The sequence below is a fragment of the Hyperolius riggenbachi genome, chromosome 4 (assembly GCF_040937935.1).
Source record: "Hyperolius riggenbachi isolate aHypRig1 chromosome 4, aHypRig1.pri, whole genome shotgun sequence".
Taxonomy (NCBI): Eukaryota; Metazoa; Chordata; class Amphibia; order Anura; family Hyperoliidae; genus Hyperolius; species Hyperolius riggenbachi.
In genome coordinates, this window is record NC_090649.1 from 168,934,124 (window position 1) to 168,954,250 (window position 20,127).

The window sequence follows — 20,127 nt, forward strand, 5'->3', positions numbered from 1 at the left end:
TGGGAGCAGAGTACACTCACCTATCCAGGGACTGTGGGCTCCATCCAGTTTGTGTCCTTCTAGCTTCATCCTTGCTGGTGCCACTGCACATGCCACCCGGTCACTGAGAACTGCCACCAGTGATGATGAAGAAGGGGGGACGCAGATAGGAAGGGGAGTAACAGCTGGACAGGATCATTTGTTCAATTTATATTTGAGCTCATTAGCCAATGATTGCTGAAGCTGATCTGGTGTATTAAAGGAATGGTTTCCTATTATTCCATATTAAGTTAGAGTATTGGAAAAGTTACCAGATTGGATCATTAGCTTTCACAAGTCTGGGAAGTTCATTAGTGGTTATTAATGTTAATACAAGTTCTTCTGTAATGTTGTTAGCTATATATTTTGTTTCTCTAATCAATTCTTGGCCTAAAACGTATAACTTTAATTATATTAATTAATAAAAAAACTGTTTTGTGCAGGCATTAAACATACGCGGTTGTAGTGTTGGGTGAATAAAGTGTTGGATACTATGTATATTGCGCCTAAAATCTGACACTTCAACATTGTAAATCGTTAATTAATACAATTCCACTTTCAACTGCATTTTAACTGGAGGATGTATTTGATGGGGCAGAGTGGTCAAGTTAGAACTCTTTTCTGAAGAAAACATGCAGGGATATATCATCCACCACCAGCAGGTAATAGGGCTTGCTTACAACAGAGAGGAACATGGAATGAATACAGGAAATCACAATACCATAGAGATCACTGCAGCACTTTATGTTTTACAGTGACATCTTGTGGTTGCTTTTTATACTGCAGTTTAGGTAATTCTGTTAATACTGCCAGTAATATTAGGGCAAAATGTTTTCATTTCGATAAAAAACATCTCTTTAGTGTTCTTCCTTGAGGCTAGTTTTATTCAAAGTCAGAAAAATGCAGCATATTTTTTTCAACACATTTTTATTGAACATGAAGTTAAGCAATATATTTTCTCAAAAAAAGTATTACTACAAGATGTCAAGGGTACAAATATCTCAAGGTGGAGTGTAGTTAAAAATGCTGTATTCTTGGATGTCCTTTTCAAACAAAGAATTTCCAAATGAAATCCCGTTTTTTTAGGTCTGCCATGTAATGCTGATTGGTTGTGCCAAGTTATATTGCTTGTTCGTGAGATGAATTTCTAAAACCTGAAAGGAAAGAAAATGAGCAGAACATGCTATTATTTAGAATTTGGATTGCTGCTATGTCTATGATACAAATGTATAATAGAGCTTTCTTATTACCAACTAACTATAATGCATCCTTTGCACTATTCAATCTAAAATGATCAAATCAAGATATCAGCCTTGGACAGATACTTTTAAATGAGGATAGAATAAAATCTGTTAAAAACTAGGGCAGATCAGAGACAGATTCTGGTAAAAAAAAGGGGGCACGAGGCAAGATAGCAACATTGGCTCTCTTTGCTAAGATGGGATGGGAAGATGCTCAGAGTAGACTTGCAGGAAAGCCCCTTGACATTTGCCAGGCCTCAGGCAACAGCCTAAGTGCCTTGTTGATGATCCACTTCTGGGGCAGATCAATCAATGGCTCATCAAACTATAAATCAAATCAAATATCAATCGAACATGTTCCTTCTTTGGACGGTTGATACCAGTGGAAGCACAGCGGGCTGAAGGTGGGAGCAGTATTCAATCGAAAACTGCACAGCTTTATGCTGCATCAGACAGTACGTAGCTGGTCGTAGTAAGGTGACTTTAGAGAAAATTTCTACTTAAGTCTTCTGTAATATCTAGTGGTGGAAAAAGGTAGACCAGGTAAACTATTGCAAATAATTGTTTATCTGATTTTCTAGTTTTCTCACAGTTTAAAGCATAATCTTTATATGGTCTATATGGCTATCTTCCATCTTTCTATGGTGAGTGACTATGACATTTTAGTGTTGCTGATCAGATCTTGTAAATTTCTTCTATGGTGATGGACAACTGCATTGAAAACACAGGACTATACATTGCTGAAATATTATGTGTAATGCTGCCCTGGGTCCCACCTACAAAATCCTATGCTGAGGGGTGACTTACTTGGCAGTGGAAAGGTTACAAATAGTCTTCCATGGACAATTATCAAAGGGATCCGTGGAGTTGTACAATTGTAGGTGTACCTAGAGTTATTTTTACTGTAAAATGTGAACTGATAAAAGGTTTCTTGTGATCATCACTCACCACCAGTTTATTAGTATTTTCTCCTGGCTGCTTTGTATGAGACCCAGCTCAAGTACTTTAAAGCGTGGATCCACAAGCCATGAGACAATCACCCTTTACCCAGCTTTGTGTCCTGGCCATTGACAATTATTAAAGAGTAACTGTTAGGCGTGAATTTAAAAAATAGTTTTCTATATCCCTCTTTAATCAAGCCTAAAAACATGCTAAAAAGGCACAGGCACAATAAAAAAGCATTCACATTTTTACATTAATATGATTTACAAATCATTGCCTCCCAGCTCCTAATTCGTACGAAGAGCCGCAGCAGTAAATGGCTATTTGTTTTCCTCTTCTCCTCCCTGTGCCTGCCCTTCATTTCATATTCCTCCCCTTTATGTAGTAGTGCAGCCTGATTGGCTGCTCTCTCTGCCCCTCACGTTTTCTCCAGCCACGCCTCTGCACCGCTCTGATTGGCAATACAGAGACGTCACGGACGTCATCTGTAGTTGCCAGAGGACTGAATACAAGACCTATACCTACATTGCCGGAATATCTATACCTTGGGGTATTCATGGGACAACTGGGGAGCGACTTGTATCCACCTGTCACCTCCTTCATGCAGCCGCCCGCATTGCTTTGCACATTGCAGCATGTGTGTGTGCGCAACGGGCGGCTAATGCAGAACACCAGGGAAGTTAGTAACGATCAGCTGATCAGAGCAGGCAGCAGCATAGAGGAACAAGTGCTGCACGGAGGTCTCACCACGCCGTTGGGGCAGACATACGACATGTCAGAAACCCCAGGGCTCAGGCAGAGATGGAGACAGACCTCTGTGCACAGCAGCACTCCTCAGGAAGGCCACAGCAGCTTTGTGTATACACTCCCCCTTCCCTCCTTTGAGTCCCGATAGCAAAGCACGGGGGGAGGGAGAGAGTGCTGAATCATCTGAAGTGCAGGTGGGGAGAAGCAGAAGCAGGACGCTGTACAGAATAGAGATCAGGAAGCTGAAGGATCGGGTGCCTGGCTTAGAATAACTTCTGCTGCAGACAGTGACTTCAAGCCTGTGTGAGTACCTGGTCCTGACCTCCCACCCAGGCAGCAGCATTAGATGGTGACCCCTTTGTTCCCTCCACCTACCATAGAGGCACTACAGCTCCCAGCTTACCCTCTCCATAGCACAGTACATGCAGCCTCCTGCCTCTCCTCCCCTCTCCATAGGACAGTACATGCAGCCTCCTGCCTCTCCTCTCCATAGGACAGTACATGCAGCCTCCTGCCTCTCCCCCCCCTCCCCTCTCCATAGGACAGTACATGCAGCCTCCTGCCTCTCCTCCCCTCTCCATAGCACAGTACATGCAGCCTCCTGCTTCTCTTCCTCTCTCCATAGGACAGTACATGCAGCCTCCTGCCTCTCCATAGCACAGTACATGCAGCCTCCTGCCTCTCCTCCCCTCTCCATAGCACAGCACATGCAGCCTCCCCTCCTCTCTCCATAGCACAGTACATGCAGCCTCTCCTCCCCTCTCCATAGCACAGTACATGCAGCCTCCTGCCTCCTCCCCTCTCCATAGGACAGTACATGCAGCCTCCTGCCTCTCCTCCCCTCTCCATAGGACAGTACATGCAGCCTCCTGCCTCCTCCCCTCCCCATAGGACAGTACATGCAGCCTCCTGCCTCATCTCCCCTCTCCATAGGACAGTACATGCAGCCTCCGGCCTCTCCATAGGACAGTACATGCAGCCTCCTGCCTCTCCTTCCCTCTCCATAGTACAGTACATGCAGCCTCCTGCCTCTCCTCCTTCCCTCTCCATAGGACAGTACATGCAACCTCCTGCCTCTCCTCTCCATAGTACAGTACACGCAGCCTCCTGCCTCTCCTCCCCTTTCCATAGTACAGTACATGCAGCCTCCTGCCTCTCCTCCTTCCCTCTCCATAGGACAGTACATGCAGCCTCCTGCCTCTTGTTCCCTCTCCATCAGTGGCGTAGCTACAAACCTCTGGGCCCCGATGCGGAATCTGGATGTGGGCCCCCCCGGCAACAACAGCCTCCCCTCCCCCGGCAACACCCGACGGACGCACACACATATCAAAATCCCTATAGCCAGCTATAGGTCCCCCCAGTATAGGTAGCCAGGCATAGGTAAGCCAGTATAGTTGCCCCCGGTATAGGTGAGATAGGCAGGCGCCGCCGGTATAAGTTAGATAGATAGGTGCCCCCAGTACAGGTTAGCTAGGTGGGTGCCTCTAATATAGGTAGCCAGAATAGTTGCCCCCAGCGTAGGTTAGATAGGTAGGTGCCCCCAGTATAGGTTAGTTAGGTAGGTGCCTCCAATATAGGTAGCCAGTTTAGTTGCCACCTGTATAGGCTAGCTAGGTGCCCCCAATACAGGTTAGATAAGTAAGTGCCCCCAGTATAGGTTAGATAGGTAGGTGCCCCCCAGTATAAATTAGATTAGGTCAGTTCCCCCCAGTATAGGTTAGATTAGGTAGGTGCCCCCCAGTATAGGTTAGATTAGGTAGCTGCCCCCCAGGATAGATTAGGTAGCTTCCCCCCAGGATAGATTAGGTAGCTGCCCCCCAGGATTAGGTTAGATTAGGTAGCTGCCCCCCAGGATAGATTAGGTAGCTGCCCCCCAGGATTAGGTAGCTGCCCCCCAGGATAGATTAGGTAGGTGCCCCCCAGTATAGGTTAGATTAGGTAGGTGCCCCCCAGGATAGATTAGGTAGCTTCCCCCCAGGATAGATTAGGTAGGTGCCCCCCAGTATAGGTTAGATTAGGTAGCTGCCCCCCAGGATAGATTAGGTAGCTTCCCCCCAGGATAGATTAGGTAGCTGCCCCCCAGGATTAGGTTAGATTAGGCAGCTGCCCCCCCCAGGATAGATTAGGTAGCTGCCCCCCCAGGATAGATTAGGTAGCTGCCCCCCCCCCCCCAGGATAGGGCAGGTAGGTAGGTGCCCCGTCCCCATAATGGAGGGGGGGGGGCGCAGCCGCGGGGAGGGCAGCCCGACCTCTCCCTCCCTTCCTTTCCCCGGGCCCCCCCCCCCCCCCCCCCCTCAGATGCAGAGTGAGCGGCTCACAGAAGCGCTGTAGGCAGCACTCACCTCCGTCCCTGGTTCCAATCGCCGCTGATCTCCTCTGGCTGGCTCTGCATAGATGCTGTTACACACGCAGCTTCCTGTTTAGCCGGAAGCTGCGTGTGTAACAGCATCTATGCAGAGCCAGCCAGAGAGGAGATCAGCGGCGAGTGGAACGCAGGGAGGTGAGTTCTGCCTACAGCGCTTCCGTGAGCCGCTCACTCTGCATCTGAGGGGGGGGCCCAGGGAGAGGTCGGGCTGCCCTCCCCGTGGCTGCGGCTCCCCCCTACCAGCGCGCACGGGCCGCATGGCCCTCCAAACGGAGGTGGGCTCCCGGGCCCCTCCCCCGCCTCCTCAGGAGCCGGGCCCGGTCGCCAAGGCGACCGCTGCGGCCACGGGCCCTACGCCCTTGCTCTCCATAGGACAGTACATGCAGCCTCCTGCCTCTCCTCCCCTCCCCATAGGACAGTACATGCAGCCCCCTGCCTCCCCTCTCCATAGTACAGTACATGCAGCCTCCTGTCTCTCCTCCCCTTTCCATAGTACAGTACATGCAGCCTCCTGTCTCTCCTCCCCTTTCCATAGTACAGTACATGCAGCCTCCTGCCTCTCCTCCCCTCTCCATAGGGCAGTACATGCAGCCTCCTGCCTCTTGTTCCCTCCCCATAGGACAGTACATGCAGCCCCCTGCCTCCCCTCTCCATAGTACAGTACAGGCAGCCTCCTGTCTCTCCTCCCCTTTCCATAGTACAGTACATGCAGCCTCCTGTCTCTCCTCCCCTTTCCATAGTACAGTACATGCAGCCTCCTGTCTCTCCTCCCCTTTCCATAGTACAGTACATGCAGCCTCCTGCCTCTCCTCCTCTGCTTCTCCTGTTTAGCCGGAAGCTGCGTGTGTAACAGCATCTATGCAGAGCCAGCCAGAGAGGAGATCAGCGGCGAGTGGAACGCAGGGAGGTGAGTTCTGCCTACAGCGCTTCCGTGAGCCGCTCACTCTGCATCTGAGGGGGGGGGGCCCAGGGAGAGGTCGGGCTGCCCTCCCCGCGGCTGCGGCTCCTCCCTACCAGCGCGCATGGGCCGCATGGCCCTCCAAACGGAGGTGGGCCCCTCCCCCGCCTCCTCAGGAGCCGGGCCCGGTCGCCAAGGCGACCGCTGCGACCACGGGCCCTACGCCCTTGCTCTCCATAGGACAGTACATGCAGCCTCCTGCCTCTCCTCCCCTCCCCATAGGACAGTACATGCAGCCCCCTGCCTCCCCTCTCCATAGTACAGTACATGCAGCCTCCTGTCTCTCCTCCCCTTTCCATAGTACAGTACATGCAGCCTCCTGTCTCTCCTCCCCTTTCCATAGTACAGTACATGCAGCCTCCTGCCTCTCCATAGGGCAGTACATGCAGCCTCCTGCCTCTTGTTCCCTCTCCATAGGACAGTACATGCAGCCTCCTGCCTCTCCTCCCCTCCCCTCCCCATAGGACAGTACATGCAGCCCCCTGCCTCCCCTCTCCATAGTACAGTACATGCAGCCTCCTGTCTCTCCTCCCCTTTCCATAGTACAGTACATGCAGCCTCCTGTCTCTCCTCCCCTTTCCATAGTACAGTACATGCAGCCTCCTGCCTCTCCTCCCCTCTCCATAGGGCAGTACATGCAGCCTCCTGCCTCTCCTCCTCCCCTCTCCATAGGACAGTACATGCAACCTCCTGCCTCTCCTCTCCATAGTACAGTACATGCAGCCTCCTGCCTCTCCTTCCCTCTCCATAGGACAGTACATGCAGCCTCCTGCCTCTCCTTCCCTCTCCATAGGACAGTACATGCAGCCTCCTGCCTCTCCTTCAATCTCCATAGGACAGTACATGCAGCCTCCTGCCCCTCCTTCCCTCTCGATAGGACAGTACATGCAGCCATTTGCCTCTCCATAGGACAGTAACTGTTCAGATTGAATATGTTGGTAAAAATCAATCTGGCTGATAAATCTGCCTAATAATTGTATGGCGTGTAGAATTGTATGGTTTGTAGCTAGCATTAAAATGCATGGTCATGGAAAGAGGCTCTCTGCTTGAGGCAAGCGCAATTGTAGTGATCGATATAGGAGCTATTTTACACAGGTACACCCATGACAAACTGCAACAATATAAGTGTGCTGAGGAGCTGTGACATGACACATTGTTTGGTCTGTCTATCATTAGCCAGTAACTGCTCATGCTGTCACACACCTCCTAAAGAGGATTCAGTGTGCATGAAAAGTAATGTGTTATAAAGAGGAGGATGAAAACAAGTGCAGTCTTTAGGCTATGTCACTGCTGCACAAACCTACATGCAGCATCACTTTTTTTGACATGCCCTCTTTTTGACATCCTGTCCTCTGACATAAACTCTGCAGAGTCGCACAATGATGATGTATGAGAAGCCATAGCTTGGTGGGAGTGTCTGAGGGCTGGGAAAAGGGAGTGCTAATGCATACTAAATCAAAAGGAGGAGGGCAAACAGTAAGGGAGGATATGACATCACGATTGGCTTCACACACAGTCTTCCTAAAATGGAACCTCACAGGAATAGAAATCTCTTTATGTACTATATATAACTAGCTGCAAAGCAAAACATGGACAGTGCAATGCATATGTTATGTAAGTACAGCAAGTATTTATCTACTTATACATGTGTTTTTTTTTTCGGAGACACTATGCCTAACAGCTCCTCTTTAAACATTATGCAACTTACGTGTTTATATGTGTACACCATTTCTAAATAAATAAAAGTTGATCTATGAAAGTGCAATAATAAATATGGTTTGTTTGCTTATACTTTCCATTGGTCACCTTACAGATTCCCAAAATGGACAGATTAACTAGTTTATTGTTATATCTTAGGGTAATAGAGGAAGAATGGAAATTTGGTGACATTTACCTCACATGCAAATTCCACATTTAGGATTTTAAGGTAACAATGCAATAAAATGATCTTAGTTGTTAGCAAGTTCATGGATATTTTATTACGTTATTGGTCTTCTCAACAAATTCCTCAACAAATTCTCATTCTTGGTACACAGTCTTCTGTTTCTAGAGACCATCAAATCTTTACACAGAACTGGTAGGGCCCAAACAGTGCTGTAATTTGGAATCAGAAAATCATAGAGCCAAGCTTTGTTTGCATCCCCACCTGGATTTACAAAATCTGACAATCAAAAACCATTCTTTGTATTAAAACACAAATGGTCGAAATAACCCCATTTCACTTAGATAAAACAAAACTGTGCATAGTAGATTGTACAGTCATGTCAATGCTTTTTTTTTTAACTTGAATCAGCTAAATCTGCCCTAATTCCAGGCTTTGGCAGCTCAAACCACTCAGTACTTCTATCTATAAGAATAAGCTACATTGCTAATGCTAGAGAAATTATTTTGCATCATGTCTGTACCAAGGGGCTTTCATTTCAGAAAGTGATGATCTACTGGGCCTAACTTTCCCAGATTTAGGGTGTATAACAAACCCATCTAACAAAAAGCTTCAGCAGTGCAACGCTTGGTTTCATTACACTTTCACTTGTATCATGTGAATGGAAAACCATTCAAAGGAAGAACTATGGTTACTCTAAATGTGGCGTTTTGACGATGGACTGTTCAGGGAGTTAAGGTTTTAAGATCTTGCTGCTGGCATTCACCACAGATGGTTGAATCAATCTATTTAGATTGACAGAAATAATTTAAATATTTTTCTTGGATGGAGTAACCTTTTATATGATCATAATAGATCAAGTTAAATAATTAATACAACATATAAACATATGCAAATTGTGAGAAGGGAAACAAACAAAATATTATGTAAGGCATTGCATTTTTTCACAAGTGTTCCTAGTAAAAACCATGTTAACTATTTATTTCTTTTTAATGTACAAGTTATCTGGATACTATTTTAAACACACCAGATAAACATTTTATCTTGCTTTTCAACATAACTGCCTTTTACAAATAGGCAAACTGTGAAATGTTTCTTTAGGTAATTTCTGAATTGTCCTATACAATACACCAAGCCTATAATAATTATTCACTGCTAAATAACAGAGTTCACATTATTCCAGCTTCCTAAAACAACACTTACCTCATTATTTGCTGTAAAACTGGCAATGGTATCGGTGCTGCCACCATATGTGACTGACACAGATCTGGCATTTGTTCCCGGACCCCAAATGTAAACATGCCCAAGAAGCAAAGGATTGGCTACAGTTAAGTAATTGTTAGTTGTTATTGCACTTGTGACAGTTTTCTGTGAAAAAAGCCAAAGGACTAAAGTAAATGACATGTTTATGTAAATTCAATCTAAATGTTGCCAAATAAGTCTTTATTGGCAATTTTGTCATTAATGAATACAATATTTCCCTTCTGCACAGAAGAGTGAGTAATTCCTTACACTCAGGGCCGGATTTCTGGCAAGGCCACATAGGCCATGGCCTAGGGCACCAGAAATTTAGGGGCGGCTCAGTGAGGGACAGTAAAGCTGCTCCATGCAGCCATCCCTATCTACAAGGACAGCTTTAACCTTTGAATTCTCTGTCCTGTGTACTTGTGTCATCCCTGCAAGACCTGTAAGCTCTATCCTACAGGTACACTTCAGCCTAACTCACATGGTGGCACAATGGGTTAGCAAGCATAACATAAAAGTTCTTAAGGAAAATATAACTTATAATTTATACGCGTATTACTGAAATAGTTATTGTCTGTGACATCCAATGATGTAAGTAGAATTCTCATTGCGGCACACGGAGATAACAACCATACAGACGGTATAATTGGCCTTGGGCGGTAAAAAGTACAAATCCGGCCCTGCTTACACTTAAGACTATTCAATACAATCAGTTCTTACCTACACAAAATATGTACCTTTTAAGAGGTCTTAAAGCAAACCTGAACTAAAAAATAAAAGTCAAAATAAACATACACATGTCATACTTTCCTCCCGCATAGTCTGGTTATCAATCTCATTCTCCTGTCCTGCATCTTGTTTGTCCCATGAGATCAATGAAATTCTCAATCCTTCATTTTAAAAATGTCAATGAACCTGTAACAGCTTCTAGTGCAGCAGTCCATTAGCCAGTAAGTAATATCACTTTAGCCATAGGAAAACATGGACACTACTTTGCACATCAGTTGTCCTTGCAGTTATAACTAACAGCAACTGTTTTAGTGAAACAATAGCTGTAAGGCTTCAGTTTCCTGTGAGACAAGTCTGACAAGATCTTGTCGGAACTGAACAGAATTATTGTTAGAAGAACTGGTGAGCTTCTGAGAGTAACTGAGGGCGAGGTAAGAATGTCATATATTCATTTGCAGGTACATCATGCATTTATTTTAGAGGCTCTGTATAAGAATATTCTCCCTTGCACTCACTTAAAGTGGACCCAAATTAAAAATACAAGATTTGAGAAATAAAATCTATTTTCTAAATTATAATAATGAATAGCAGCCTTTTTTCAGCTGCATGATGACAAATATAAAATATTTTACATTTATTGGAGGAACCCCTCCCTTCCTTTCAAATTGCCGGGATTTTTCCGGCAAACTGGTGGAGTAGATGGTGTCTGGCAATGGAGGAATTGCTAATGGCTGCCCCCAGTATAACCCTAGTTATGAAAAGAGAAGGGTGAATAGCATGCACTGAAATGCTCATAGGCTTGAAGGAGTGTTTATTTTTCTTTGTAGGTGTCAGAGTGGTGCAACTAAATATTTTTAATAAAAAAAATGTTTGGTTTGGGTCCGCTTTAATTGATCAAATGTAGTGTATTACTTGTTGTGGTAAGTGAATGTCAGTAAATGCGCTCTGCTAGTGATTCCATGGACGATAGTATGAGATTGCATTCACAAATCATCCATTCACCATTTATTGCACTAATACATAATTTCTATGTATTTATTATTAGTTCATTTTAGGATTCCATAAGCCATCCAGAAGGTGACATTCTACATTTAATATTAGTTATTTTATGATATAGCTCTTCATTATTAGGTAATAATGTAATTATGTTACGTGAGTTTCAAAAGACCACAGTAGTGGGTCCCAATGGGAGTAGAATTTTCTTGGTTCTGGTAAATCAATCTAGATTATTTACTCATTCTTTATTTGCTTATGGGGTGGCTATACAGTTTGAGGAAAGGCTGTTAGCCTGAAACAGCAGTCTGTTTTAGCAGTCTGTTGAACTTAGAAGGTATTCATGTAAAAAAGGTGCCATCGTAATTTGGGTGCCGGGGATTGGAACACCGCTTGTAGAATATAAAAAAAAATGGCTGATATTCCACTCACCTGGGGTTTTACTCACCTGGGGCTTCTACCAGCCCCCTGCAGCAGTCCTGTGCCACTCACTAATGCCAGCTAGTTACGTTTTTGCCGACAGGCCCGTCAGGACTGGCCATGCATAGCTTTTTCCGCATTCCCGACTGTAATTAACGCTATTGTGGGCCACAAAAATATGCGTTGCCGCATTACGAACGCATAGATATGCGGCAACATATTTTTGGTACGTGTTGCGGCCCGCAATAGCATTAATTACAGTCGGGAATGCAGAAAAAGCTACGCGTAGCCAGTCCTGACGGGCCTGTCGGCAAAAACGAAACTAGCTGGCAGTGGGGGACCAAGGGATTAGTGAGTGGCTGCGAGGGCACAGGACTGCTGCAGGGGGCTGGTAGAAGCCCCAGGTGAGTAAAACTCTTTTTTTTTTCTGACTTAAGGTTCACTTTAATTAGCATTAGAATCGATGGGATACTAATTTTACCAGGCGGTCACTGGCATCCAAATTACCTACTTTGACTGGGGAGCCATCAGGTCATAGCACACCATTACACACACTGGATGCACGGGTGCTTGTCTTACATTGGAAACAAACCATTCATCAATTAATTATCTCAACATTCAGCACTGTATATGAAACATTTATTATCAACTAAAATAATGTTTATTCAAAAAAAAAAAAAAACACATAAAACCAGCTTTCGAATCTGCAAAGGAAAATTTAAATATAATTGACCAAAATAAAATTTCCGTTTATATCAAGCTATGTGTATTATTTTTGTTAAAAATTGCAGTAGCAGCTGTTTCTACCTTATCAGCGCTGAATGTTCCCAGGAAATATTCTTTCTTTTCTATTGAGTCTGCAAGACAATATATTAGCAGTCAGATCAGCAGACAACATAGATCATTTCTTTGTTTTAACATATTTGTTATCTACTTATTCTGAATTTTAGATTCCCAAATAACTGCTGCAAAGCTTGTAAAAATAGTTTTTCAGACAAACTAACTCACTAAAATAGTATTTTTCATCTGTCTCCAGTAAGTATCTTCTACTGATGCTTTTTATTCAGCATTCTGCTTACCTATGCTTTCTCCATCATCCCAGAAAAGGTTACCCTGTGCTTTTCCATCATCATCCAATGCCACAAGAAGTCCCATGAATTTCTGACGACTGTAATTAAAATGGGAACATGTAAAAGTCAGGGAGTATCAGTCCTAAAGTGAAATGCTACCTTTCAGAAGAAAAGGTTGTTGTGTTAGGATTGCCTCCACATATTATTGAAAACTGAATACATTTATCCTGAGCAAACAATTACTCAGATGATCCATAGTCCCTTCATTGCAATGCCAACACATAATGTCAACTTAGGAGGTTCTGTGATGCTTTAGTCACTCAATTAGTCCTAGTGTTGGAAATACTAACAAGTCCTCCTACTCTAGCTGATTATTCCTGCAATTGTCCTTTACAGGGCTTAAATATGAATTAGGCAGCCAGTCAGAGCTTTTGCTTATCTTAGGCTAGGTTCACAGTGGTCAGTTGCATAACTCATACATTATAATGACTGTGAACTGCAATGGAGACTGGCCACAGACTTTAATACAAAGCCTGCATGCAGCGAGTTAGAATAATGTGATCCGTTACTGTGAACAGACCCACAGAATTGAAAAGGCAGTGAGTTGTCATGAAGAATTTTTCTGCAATGCAACTGACCACTGTGGACAGGGCCTCAAAGTTCTAACCTTACACTGAAGTGACCCGATGAACTTCTATGGGGCAGCCATAAAGATTGCAACTGGACAATGTAGACTGTTGATGATCTTTCAATTTACAACAGTCCTGACAAAAGTCCCATTACAAGGGATCCTTGGGAAGGTATAGTGATGTATATTAAAATGATATACAATTGTAATACAATGTTTAATATATATTAACTTTTAATATTATAGGACTTGCTCAAACTTTTTTTAAGTGGATTTGCTGCCAAAAAAATCCCATTGATTCAAAGAGGACCAAAGAGATGTACTGGTGGGAAATACAAACACAATGGCTTTTGCCCCTGCTCATTTTAATAACAAGGCAATTAACTTTTTATCCTGAGTTTTCTGCTAGGTGATTTTTTTAATATTGTCAATAAAATGCATTTTAAACCACCAACAAGCAAGAAAGAAACTCAAAATAATGTTGATAGTACTTTTTTAACTACTTTTTGGTAGTTTTTTTAATTGCAAAGTGCTGAAAAGTTATATTAAACAGAAGATGAACAATTGTCTCCTGAGAGAAAACTTAGGAGAAAAAAAGTAAATTGCATATGGCTCATAGTCATTAACATTGTGTCAATAGTTTACCATATTTATATCATTTAAAAAAATAAAAAGTATAGAATCTTCTTTGGATAAAACCAATTCCAAATAATAATTAAACCAATTAAATGGCGCCCTTCATGCTTAGGAAACATGAACATTTGGCAGTGTATATGTGCACATGTACAAATGGACTCTCTTTCATGTATTATACTAAAGGAAGTGTTTTCATGGTGTGTTCATTCTCTTTAAAGAAATAGTTTTTGTTTTCATATGTATTTACCCTCACCTGTAAAAGGTATTGTTTGCTGGCTCCTGCCATGGAATGATATGTCCGCCTCTTACATGAAGATGTATGTGTTCAAGTGGTGTTGGTAAATTTAGCCAGGCCCCTCTTGCATTGACTACTGTGCCCTGTGATGGAATAAAAAAGGTTCCAAAATTAAACATAATAAAAATTAAAAAAAAAAGTATGTCACAACCCTATCATGCGATGTGATGAAATTCACTATGAATGCCATTTCAATCTATTTCATTTACAAGATATATATATATATATATATATATATATATATATATATATATATATATATATATATATATATATATATATACATACATCAGATACTATCTAGAAATAAATACAGTTAAAATGTATTACTGTAAAATTAGCACTATACACAGCTACTATGCTTTGGCTCTTATGCGTAAGAAAAAAATATAAAATAAAGAAAAATCACATTTCAGGTACTTTATTTTCAATAGCCCAGATAACAGACATTTTAGTTCTTTGTTGTTGAATACAAATTGTAACTTAGAATTGTAACTAGAATTATAACGTTATCCTTTTAGAGAAAATGGGTTATCATCTCATCTCTTTAGTGATCAGAAAGAAAGCACTATATAACGTATTGATGGATTATAGTAAATTATCATCTCACCAATTTAGATCTGTTTCCTCTGTCTACATATTTACTTAACTAAGAAGTCCTTTTTCAAGTCGCATTTCTCAGTTGCATTTTTTTTGATTGTTTGATAATTTCTCAACATTCTTTTTGTTTCTATCTGTACATTTTTTATGAAATATGCACAATTTGTTCAAATTCAAAGCTTTTCAGGATTAGCAATGTTAAGCAGATCAGTCACCAAATCTGGTTTTAAAGAAATAAATATTCGTTCACACTTCTAAACTATCTGAGGTGACTTGACTATATAGAAGAATGTATTCCTATACACCAATATGTTGTTTTCATTGTGTGGTGTAATGGACTAGGCCTGCAAAAAACACATGTATTTGTTTCAATTCTGAATTACATTAAAGAGACTATGTAACAAAATTTTCATCCTTATTCCTTCTATCCTATAAGTTCCTATACCTGTTCTAATGTGGTTTGAATGACTGCAGCCTTATCACGCTGGTGCGTGTTGAGATAGCGTATAGGTAATATCAGTATCACGTTCGGTACGTGAGGTAGCGTACAGGTAACAATACAACAATGGTACAAGGCGTAGTATAAATCAGGCTGAGGTCATTTACAGATATTGAGGTACAGAATAGCTAGGCTAAATTGTAGTCAATAATCGAGCAGAGTCATACACGTAAATTAGATGTCAATCATATTGAAAGGATCAGGCAGTAACAAAGTCAGGGACAGGCCGAGTCAGTAACGTAAATCAGATGGCAGCGGTACGGAAGGACTAGACAAGAGCGAGGTCAAAAGGCAAGCGAGAAGTTGGTGCACAGATAATATACAATATGATGTTACAATAATATTACAAGATTATATACGAAAATAACAAAGACCGACTAACTGGAGTACATATATATTGTGCGTCTACACAATATATCAATGTAGCTCAAAGTAGCTAGCTAGACCTAGAACCAGCGAACTGATTAGTATCAAGGTCAGCGAGCACTAAATACTCTGGCCTTATATAAAAGAGTACTCTATCAGTAGCCACTCCCATCTGGTGATGCCAACTAGTGACATCACCTGCTGTCATCCCTAAACCCTCCTTCTGAGCCTATAAGGCTCATCCAAACTCGCTCGCGACCCAAAGATCGCACCTCGCTTTCCTGGAGTCCAAAATGTTCTCAATTTCATATTCGGGTTCACCATCCACCTCTATTGGCGGAGGAGGAGCTGAGGATGAAATTATGTTCGCTGCTGGTTTTAGGAGAGAAACATGAAACGAATTGACTCCTCTGATAGACTGAGGTAATGTTACCCTGTAAACCACATTGTTAATCTTCTCCTGAATGGGATGAGGACCAATAAACCTAGGACCCAATCTTACAGAAGGTTGACATAAAGGGATGTTCCAGGTAGAAACCCATACAAGATCTCCCAGGGAAAATTCAAGTTCAGGTGAACATCTGGCATCAGCATATTTTTTCTGTTGAGACACAGCATTCTGTAAATTTTGTTGCACCTGAGGCCAAATCTGTTGAATGTGAGTACTCCACTCCTCTAAAGCTGGAAGAGGAGAAGGAGACGATGGAAAACAGGTAAACTTGGGATTCTGACCAGTGACAATCCAAAACAGTGACAATTTGGTAGATGAACTGGGGAAGCTGTTAAATGCAAATTCAGCAAATGGTAAATAGTCCAACCATGACTCCTGACAGTCTGATGCAAAACAGCAGAGATACTGTTCCAGGGACTGGTTAGTTCTCTCTGTTTGTCCAGTGGTTTCTGGGTGAAACCCTGAAGAAAAAGAGAGTTTGATGCCCAAGAGATAACTGGAAGCACGCCAAAAGCGTGACACAAACTGGACCCCACTGTCTGACACAATATTTTCAAGAATACAATGTAAACAGAAAATATGTGTAATAAATAACTTAGCCAGTTCTTGAGGTGAGAGTAATCCAGGGAGAGGTACGAAATGTGCCATTTTACTAAATTGGTCAACTACGACTCATTTACCTCACGAAGAAGGCAAATCCACCACAAAATCCATTGAGAGATGAGACCAAGGTTTCGATGGAATGGGCAAGGGCACAAGATGACCTCGGGGAGCAACCCGAGATACTTTATTTCTGGCACAAGTGGCGCAAGCTGCCACAATGCCTTGCAATCCTTCTTAATGGAAGGCCACCACACGTGACGGAACATGAGTTCCAACATTTTAATTTCACCTGGGTGCCCCGCCAGTTTAGACTCATGAAAACCTGTAGGATCTGAAGTTGAAGATGCAAAGGCACATAATCTACATTAGAGGGTTTCCCCGGAGGATTATCAGATTGAAATTACTGTAACCATATATAACTCATATAGATCAGGAAACACCTGGGTATGAGTGACGGCCAGAACACACTGTGCAGGTACAATACTCTTAGGGACAGCACCCTGAAATGTCTCAGGTTCAAAAGTTCTTGATAAGGCATCAGCCTTAACACTTTTGGACCCGGGTTTGTACGTTATTACAAAATTAAAATGGGAACAAAACAGTGCTCATTGGGCTTGTCTGGGGTTAAGTCTTTTAGCACCTTCAATATATTCTACATTTTTGTTATTTGTTTACACTGTTATAGGATGAACTGCTCCTTCTAACCAGTGCCTCCACTCCTCGAAGGCCATTTTTACTGCCAAAAGTTCTCGGTTTGCCCACGTAGTAATGACGTTCAGCAGAGGAAAATTTCTTAGAAAAGAATGCACAAGGATGTAATCGTAATCCTAGGTCAGAAGCATCCACCTCAACTATGAAAGGTAGATTTACATTGGCATGGGTGAGGACAGGAGCTGAGCAGAATGCATTCTTAAGACCCGAAAATGCTTTATAGGCCTGAGGTGACCAATTGACTGGGTCTGCATCTTTTTTGTTTAAATCGGTCAACGGTGCAACCAAAGAGGAAAAATTATTAATGAACCTGCGGTAGTAGTTAGCAAACCCTATAAATCGTTGGATGTCCTTGAGGCCTTTGGGAGGTGGCCAGTACTGAACTGCTGATAGTTTCTTTTCATCCATGGACAGACCGGTATCAGAAATGACATAGCCAAGGAAAGGAACCTGTGTAACTTCGAATAGACACTTCTCAAATTTAGCAAATAATGAGTTCTCCCTCAATTGTTGTAACACAAATCTCACATGTCCCCGATGTTCAGACAAAGAATCAGAGTATATTAGGATGTCATCTAAATAAACAACCACAAATCTTCCTAATACATGCCTAAAGCCATAATTTACAAAATCCTGAAAGACAGCTGGTGCATTACATAACCCAAAGGGCATCACAAGATATTTGTAATGCCCGCCTTGGGTATTGAAGGCTGTCTTCCACTCGTCTCCCTGATGAATTCTAATCAGATTGTATGCCCCTCGCAAATCTATCTTAGAAACTTGTGCAAATAAATCATCAATCAGTGGTAACTGGTACCTATTTTTAATGGTAATTTTATTCAGTCCCCTGTAATTGATACAGGGGCGTAACCTCCATCTTTTTTCCTCACAAAGAAAAAAATGGTCCCGACTGGTGAAGTGAATAGTCTAATAAAACCCTTTCTCTACGTTTTCTTTAGAGGGATACCCCATATACATACATCCTGACAATGCTGTGACCAGCCCGTAAGTTGTCCCGAACACCAATCAATGTGGGGATTATGTCTCTGCAACCAAGGTAACCCCAACACGAGTGGACTAGAAGGCATTCAGAATACATACAACTGAATATTCTCATAATGTAGAGCCCCAACCTGCAATGAAATCTCTGGTGTGATAGATATGCGTTGTTTGGGCTGCAAAGGGGTATCATCTATGGCCTTAACATAGAGTTTGTTCTGCAAAGTGAGATCAGGAATACCCAGGTTGGCTGCAAAAACTATAAAAGTCTATAAAATTCCCTGCCGCCCCTGAGTCAATAAAGGCTTCAGTTTGAAAGGAATCAGTACCCCAGCGTATGGTGACTGGCAAAATAATATTCTTAATTTTTAGGGGAACACTTGGCCCGCCCAGGTGTGGTTCCCCAACTTCACCTAGGCGCTGGAGTTTTCTGGAGCCTTTCCCTTTGCAGAACAATTCTGGGCAAAGTGACCCTTTTCACCACAGTACATACAAAGACCAGCCTGTTTTCTTCTGAGATTTTCTGCGGGTAAAAGTCGCGAGAAGCCCAGTTGCATCGGTTCTTCACTGGAGGATGTGCTACCCGGTCTAAGGCTCCCTGAGATGGAATAGACTTTGTTTTGACATCTGTGTGTGATCCGTCTGTCAACCCTTATGGCCAAGGAGATCGCATCCTCCAGAGTTCTAGGTTCAGGATGACTCACAAGCATGTCATTTACAGAGTCAGTTAGGCTAAGAGAAATTGGTCGAGGAGTGCTGCCTCACCCCACTTGACAGATACCGACCATTTTCTGAACTCGGCCGCACACTCTTCAACAGTATGCCTTCCCTGACATAAGTCTCGCAACTTGCGAGTAGCCGTAGCTGAAATGTCTTGGTCAGCATATATTACCGCCATAGCATCAAAAAACTTTTCCACAAAGGAAAGAGCTACATCTTCAGGACTTAACCCATATGCCCAAGTTTGTGAGTCTCCCTGTAAAAACGTATTGACCAAAGTAATTTTCTGAGATTCAGTACCAGAGGATCTAGACCTGACCTCAAAGTAGGACATACATCGGTTACGGAAGTTACTAAAGTCAGAACAAGAACCTGAAAACTTCTCAGGTAATGGCATTTTAGGCTCAATTATGGTTGGAACAAGAGATGGTGGAGGAGATTGCTGAACATTAACATTCGCTGGTATATTGATCTGAGCGAATGTGTTGGATAACTGAGTTATCTGCGTTTGCTGAGTGGCCATTTGCTCAGTGAGGTGGTTAACTGCACTGGCAAGTGTCCAAATCTGTTCTTGCAATTCCTCCATAACTTTTATGGACCTTGATAATATCATGCTGGTGCGTGATGAGATAGCGTATAGGTAATATCAGTATCACGTTTGGCACGTGAGGTAGCGTACAGGAAACAATACAACAATGGTACAAGGCGTAGTCTAGATCAGGCTGAGGTCATTTACAGGTCAGAGATATCGAGGTACAGAATAGCTAGGCTAAATTGTAGTCAATAATCGAGCAGAGTCATACACGTAAATCAGATGTCAGTTGTATTGAAAGGATCAGGCAGTAACAAAGTCAGGGACAGGCCGAGTCAGTAATGTAAATTAGATGGCAGCGGTACAGAAGGACTAGACAAGAGCGAGGTCAAAAAGCAAGCGAGAAGTCGGTACACAGATAATATACAATATGATGTTACAATAATATTACAAGAATATATACAAAAATAACAAAGA

At 42.7% G+C, this 20,127-nt stretch overlaps 1 pseudogene; it reads right to left on the reverse strand.

Moving 5' to 3' along the window:
* Positions 1–1,063: 1,063 nt before the first annotated feature.
* LOC137571597 (sucrase-isomaltase, intestinal-like) overlaps positions 1,064–20,127 on the reverse strand; it is a 52,028-nt pseudogene continuing 32,964 nt past the window's right edge.